At 32.3% G+C, this 7,285-nt stretch overlaps 1 long non-coding RNA gene across 3 annotated transcripts; it reads right to left on the reverse strand.

Annotated features, from left to right (window-relative positions):
* Positions 1-249: 249 nt before the first annotated feature.
* LOC124453412 lies at positions 250-6,331 on the reverse strand. 3 transcript variants are annotated; one of them, XR_006951076.1, is made up of 5 exons: positions 5,071-5,370; positions 4,471-4,640; positions 3,387-3,869; positions 374-511; positions 250-282 (listed from the first exon to the last, which is right to left on the reverse strand). It is a non-coding gene; the product is annotated as an uncharacterized LOC124453412 (long non-coding RNA). The 3 variants fall into 3 exon arrangements; XR_006951077.1 differs by lacking the exon at positions 250-282 and adding an exon at positions 6,276-6,331 and having other exon boundaries at positions 381-511; positions 5,071-5,127; XR_006951078.1 differs by lacking the exons at positions 250-282; positions 3,387-3,869 and having other exon boundaries at positions 381-511.
* Positions 6,332-7,285: the final 954 nt, after the last annotated feature.

Genomic DNA, 7,285 nt, shown 5'->3' on the forward strand with positions numbered 1-7,285 from the left:
ATTTGGTTTGCAAGGAAGTACTTGAAAAGAATTAAACTTGTTTCTTTGACTTTTTTTTTCATTAATTTCATTAAATGAAAATCCTAGATCTTTAAACGACTTTTCAATATCACAAAGCATCATTTGAAATTTGTTATCAGAAACTTTTCCTTTGTTTTCATGGATAAAGTTGTTTCTGATAACACGAAGTTTATCCACAGCAGCCTTAGATTTTGGTCTAGTTTTGTTCCAACTGAGTTGGAAAACAAAATTGCTGCAAATAATGTCGTACAATCCCACTTACTGGTGTCACCATGCTGAAATTTTGTTATAATATGTTTGTCATGAGGTTTCTTCTTTGTTTTTCAATATAGAACAACTTCATACCACTGACGTTTGTATTTTCCCATTCTCCGAGAGATTTTTTGTAATAAGTGTTCCACTTTTGGATAAAAAGATCAGCAAGTTTCTTTGTAACATCAGTAAGTATTTCTTGCAAATAGAAGTTATTAATTTTTTCTCTTGACTGCATCTAAGGGTCATAAAATTATTGATATCAACATAAATTGGTTCTTTAATTAGAGTTTATAGACAACTAAAATTGTTGAAGATCAAACAGCTACGTAATGTTACAGTTTTATTTGTACGTGTAAATGAATATCGTGGATGGCAGCTGAAAATAATGAATTTGGACATTATAGTTTTCCTGCATTTAGGCATTTGGCTACATTTTGGTGATGGCGTTGCCTGGATTTAGCGAGTATGGGGGGGGGGGGGCACAAATTTGTACCACATCCGTCGCTAGCAAAATGGCCCTCAAAATTGCTTCTGCACTGGGAAAGTTTCAAAATATTAATCACAACCAGAATAGGTTCAATTTGTTAACTTCCCAGTTAAACCTTGGCGGATTTGTACATTCTTCGTGTTATAACGTTACGTAGATTGATTATTGATTTTAATGAAATGTCTTCATATTATAATACTTCCAGAATTGCAGTGTTTTCATGAGCCTTAATGTTAGTCATTGCTATATTTGTACTTTTGTGTCTACAAGTTTGAGTCTATGAGTATACTTTTCCACGATCTCATACAAGTTTTATGATATGGTGTAATGTGGCTCATGACATACATGACAGTATTATTATTCTTCCTTGCCCACTAGATATTTGAATTATTGTAGAATTATTGTTTTAATTTTTTCATTTTAAAGGAATCAAAGTCTTCACCACTTGGCTAACAACCCAGAAAGGGTAAATGCAACGCAAACTAGTCTACACAGCTAATAGAATGCTTCTCTTTACAAAAAAGTTGTGCGAGTTCAGTAAGAGCTACATTAATGCCATGTGCTTCTTTTTCAATTTCGAATGATCCATATGAAAACTCTTATCTAAAATTTAAATGGAGGACACTTAAGAGGCACAGCCAATTTTTATGGGGGTACGTGCCCCCTTCCTAGGTCCCACTTTAGGGACGCCACTGCATGTTGGAATGAAGATGGAGATACTGAGTTATATCATCACTTAGGTAGGTGTTTAACAATTTGTCTAACTGACACACAAAGTTTGTGCAGGCAGTCTACTTGAATACAATGACTACTTAGTCAGCTCTACTATAAAAATATGTATGAAGCAGAGTGAATTTAGCTTTTGCATTTAAAAACAATTACTATTTCTTATAAAAGATCTGATTACTTTCTAGAATTAATTGAAAAGACCACCATGAGAAATTTTTCAAATGTTATTCCTTTTCAATAAAAAAAGTTATGTAAAATATTTGGCATGTCATGTAAGTCATATTTTATAGAAAAAACAACCAAAAATTCATTCTAGTTGTGAGAATGCAGATTGAGACTGTGTGCAGGCGAACATTTAAAAAACAAATTAATTACTCACTGTAAAATGTTATGGTAAATTCTGTTATTACCATTTTATAGTATTTTGTATGTAATCGACATGTAAATTTCATGTAAATGCCATAAAATGTACGATTTACTTATTGTGTTTCTTTGCATGCATTTAAAGTATCTTTAAACATCCTAACACTTAAAATGTTTTATAAATTTGGAAAATGACAAAAAAGCTCAAAAAATTTGTCTTACATTTACACCAACAAAACAGTACCACGTGTCTGTTTTCACAAAAATATTGGGTGTGGCATAGGCTTATTGGAGAGAAGTGAAAGGACCACCAGAAGTTTGAGTGAGTGTCGGGCAGTTGAGCTTAACTCCATGGGATCGTTGGCATAGGTAATTTATGAAAAGAAAAATAGACGTCTAGTGGAAGAGATGGAGCATGAAAGAAAAGGCTTAAGTAAAGGGCGTTAGCTCACCTGCAATCTACGTACACTACGCACACAGATTAAACTTAGCAATCGAGAAATCACTCTTAGATGTTGAACTATTGCAAATAAAGTACACTTCAATCTATTTACACGTTTTTGAAAGAAAGCAACCCTTTGTGGTCACATACCCTTTTTGGTGATGGGAAATGTAACAGCGAACCAAAGCTTACACTTCAATCCCAATGGGAAACCAGGTGTTTGTGTCGTTACAAAGCCATCAATGCAGTTATTCGACAAGTAGAGATTATTAACAAAGCGTTGGTTCAATTAACAAAACATAAGAATTCAAAAACATCACCGTAAGCGAATTTTATAACTAGATTCTGCTTTAAAGTAAATGGTTTGAACCCGGGAGCATCGTTACATGTTTGTAAATGTAGATCGTCCAGGTTGGTATAGTCCTGAGAAGGACTGTTTTTGTTGTTGTTGACTGACGTTTTATACATTTACAAACATGTAACGATGCTCCCGGGCTCAAACCATTTACTTTATTACGATCATTTGGACGACAGAGCAAACAACTTGCTAACGACTACATACGTTTTGCAAGCGACGTCAGAGGCATACGCCAACAACTCTGGTTCAACCACCGCCGCAAGGACGTAAGAACCAGATAACAAATACGGCTAACCTGACGTTTACTCCTCAATTGACTCTGAAGATGTCTACCGCTAAGGTTGTCGAAACGTCAGCCAACAACAACAAAAACAGTCCTTCTCAGGACTATACCAACGTGGACGATCTACATTTACAAACATGTATAGTTTCTGCTTTGTTTTTCTAAAATAAAATTGTGAAACGTCTCAAATATACATATTTACAAAATAGCAGTATGGATGTTATCAGTGTTTGTAAACAGCATACAGAACCTTTTTTGCTCTTCAATATTGTCGTGACCACAAAAACTCTGATAGTGTGTGGCAAATGGCGGGAAACATAAAGTTATCAGAGACACAAAATTTTCATTCAAATATGCAACTGCACCAAGAATTCGCCATCTTAGAAGACACCTTTAAGCTTTGTTTTGAGAATAATTTAATAATAATAGTATGACAGATATTGCTTACCATGCATCAATTGAACACTTATTTTGTTGCTTTGGGGGACAAAGATATCTTGTTTACCATTGGTGATGTAGTGTTAAATGACAACCATGCAGAATTTTTCCCAAACAAACTTTACCTAAGTTTACATTTTTTCTGACTATCCGTGATGTATGAGTCATAAGTGTTAATGCACACACCAACCAAGCAGAACAAGAAACACATGCAACTAAGAATGATAACGACCAATATGGCTTAAAAATCATCAATTTTGTGTCAATATTAATGAATTTTACGTTGATTTCAATTAAAATTTATCAAAGATAATTGTTTTCAGTTGATCATGCATAAGATATTCTGCAAGAGATTCCAATAAGAAGTAAAAAAATGTTGTTCTTCTTGAAGATAGTCAGGTCAGAAAAATTAAAATCATTCCTCATTTATGATATGCATAACTGAAATTCTGTGACGTGTCATTATTTTCACACATCCTGTTGATTTTTACACCTGTTGTATGAATAAGATTTGAAATGAATACTTAATTAACTAAATCGTATTGCTAGTGATGATGCTGTAAAGTTCAGTGTTTTCCAACGTTAAATTATCTAAAATTTATTTGGGATTGTTTAAAAAACCCCATCAAAATCAACAAATCTTAACACGGTTTTTAATATGCACATGAAAACATGTGACTTGGACGAGTCACATGTTTTCATGTGCATATTAAAAACCGTGTTAGGATTAATATATTAGATATATACTCTGATGATGGCTTTGGAATAAAGTCGAAACACGGTGCCATCCAGTAAAACTGCTATAGTGGCAAGAATCTCTCGTCCATACGGAGTTTAAAAGAGATTTGACTCGTCTCCAATCCCTGTGGGCTTGGTAGCTCAACAGGTAGAGCGGCGGACTAGTATCCGGAAGGAGCGAGTTCAAATCTCGTCCAAGTCACATGTTTTCATGTGCATATTAAAAACCGTGTTAGGATTAATATATTATATAATCAACAAATGTTATTCATATCAAAAATGCCTTTCAACAAAGTCACAGAAAGAACACAAAAGTAAATATCGTAATCTGTAGCAACTAATTGTTCCATAGTTACCTAACGCGAAATTTGCGAAATACAAAGATCTAGATAATAAACTTCCAACTCTCCTTCGATGTAAATATTCTGGTCCTATATTCACTATAATATTAATGGTTGTACGTTGACATACCATCTAAATTGACCAAAGATCTTTAAGATCTTGTTGACTGTTTTGGTGGACGATTCTGAATATGTTTAAAAGAAGATTTGTAAATTTTATTAGACGTAAGAAATAAATGAAAAAAGTAAAATGTTATACACGTCTTGATAAAAGCCATGTTAGAAAAAGTAAAATTATCGCACATATTGACATGCATACTTAACATTCTTTGGCGTGTCATTATTTTGACTCATCTTGTCAATTTTGTAGCTTCTGCATACATGTAATATTAAATAAACTTTTCGAATGTGTAGTTTATGTTAATGTGAGAAAGGTCAGTACTTTCCAATAGTAAAATGTTCATATTAAATTACCGTTTGTTTAAAAATTCCATCAAAATTGACAAGTGTTCTCAGTATAACACATGCATATAGCACTGAAATTATTAATATAAGTCATTTGTGACAGATTACATCAAAACAAACCATTACAGGTAGAATTTAAAATCAACATACCTTCACAAATTAAGAAGCATTAAAGACGACACATCCAACTACATGATGCCTTTGCTTCTGCTTGATAATAAAGAAATTGTTATGTTCACTAAATGTTCAATATTAATCACCTGCTGTTTTTATTGTAAGATATTGATTTTTGTTCATACCCAATAGAATATGAAATGCAAATTTTTTATTTTAGCTATGACTGAAGTAAACACAAAGAAGCTTTGACTTGGAAGCTTTATGCTAATAAACCTTTCGCAGTTTACTATTATTTATTTCAATTAGTGAACATCCTGACTTACATGCAAACTAACTAAAATAATCATAAAGGAAGACGTGGCAGTTAGCCTTTTAAAAGTAAGATAGCTCAAAAGTTAAAGATTTATAATTTAGGAAGTTAAGGAAATCGATAAACAGAGCTTCTCTGAAATTGTCAGCGTTCCAACTTTGAAACGTGGTCAATGAAGTTTTGTCATTTTGTAAACTTTCGATGCTGATAAACAAGTAATTTGATCAGGGGCGTGAGAAGCAAATAAAAGTTAAAGGGCTCAAGATTTTACTTCAGAATTGATAGCGTTTGGACTTGACAGCTCATCATGCAAAGTTTTGTCATTTTGTAAACTTTTGACGCAAACAAATATTTTAAATAGTCTATCTTACAACAAGTTTAACAATTATAGACTAGAAAAAAATCACGTGTACTATTATGTGAAGAAATGAGCTTTTCACCCCAACTAGGCGCAATTTCTTAAGACATACTTAACAAAACGTTTTTATGTCATCATCTGTGTTAGGAATAAGATAAATAGATAGATGACTATATGAATGAGGAAAAAATTCTTCTTGATAAAAGCCCTGTTAGATAAAACTAAAATTATTGCACATAATGATATGCATAACTGAAAGTCTATGACGTATCATAATTTTGATTCATCTTGTTCATTTTTTAGCCCTGCCGTACCAATGATATTTGAAAAGACTAATGAAATTAATTATTGGTGACAATTTAAGAAAGGTCAGTATTTTGAAATGATAAATTATCCAATGTGCTATTGGGAAAATCCCACCAAAATCAACACATGTATTAATATAAAACATATGAAGTGCGAATTCCACCACGAAAATGACATTCAGGTTTTTTATGACAAATATAACAAAATTCTAGACATAAAAACAAACAATGACACTATGATAGGTGAACTTTATAATCAATATACCTTAACAAATTTAGAAAGATTAAAGAAGACGCAACCATGTACATGATGTCTTTGCTTTTTCTTGATAACAAAGAAATTGGAATGTTCAATAAATGCTTGATTTCAATCACCTGCTGTTTTTATTGTAAAATATTGAATTCTGTTCATAACAGCGAGACGATAAAATGAGATGGGCAAATTTTTTATATCAGATATGACTGATGAGAATACACGAAGAAGGGATGATTTATAAATTTTACAACAAATTATGTTTCAGTTAAATTTGATAAAACTTATACGCAGTTTGCATTTATTTATTTGAATTATTGAAATGTTCTGGAAAACTAAATTATTTATAAACGCAAAGACGAGGCAGCCAGGCAAATATATAATACCATTTTTACCAATAAGATAGTTCAAAATGGTTAAGATTATAAAAAACTTTTTCAATAAATATTTTTGACGATTGATACTAGGTAAAAGGGTTAATTTTGTCACATGTCAATGATCAGAGATACTTCAAAATAGCGTTCGGACTTAAAACTTGAAATCCTAACCATTAAATCTGATTTTTATATTTTTCCTTTCAGGATGCTTTAATATTTATTTTTCATTGCTTGGCGCAGGCAAACAAAGATGTCAGTTTTTTCGTTTTTTTATAAAATCGTATTTTAGTTTTGGGAATTTATTTTGAATCTTGATTGTGCTAAGGCGAGGAACGAACTGCCTTATCGATCTCTTAATCTGGAAGATCTACCATGATATGACTTCATCTCTCACCGGTTTGCGACACATAAGAACAAAATTCATGTCAAGATGAAGTTAAACAATCGAGAAAGCCTGGCGAGAAGAAATTCTTACTTGATGATATTGTCACTACAGGGAAAAGCAAAGGTTATCTACAGTCAAATAATCTTAGCAACAAAGAAAGTCATGTGAAAAAGAATGCTATTACCGATAATTCATTGAACAATATAGAGTATGTTTGATGTACACAATGTTTGGTTGTAAGTACATTTTACGAGTCACTT

The sequence above is a fragment of the Xenia sp. Carnegie-2017 genome, unplaced genomic scaffold (genome assembly GCF_021976095.1).
Source record: "Xenia sp. Carnegie-2017 unplaced genomic scaffold, XeniaSp_v1 HiC_scaffold_13, whole genome shotgun sequence".
Taxonomy (NCBI): Eukaryota; Metazoa; Cnidaria; class Anthozoa; order Malacalcyonacea; family Xeniidae; genus Xenia; species Xenia sp. Carnegie-2017.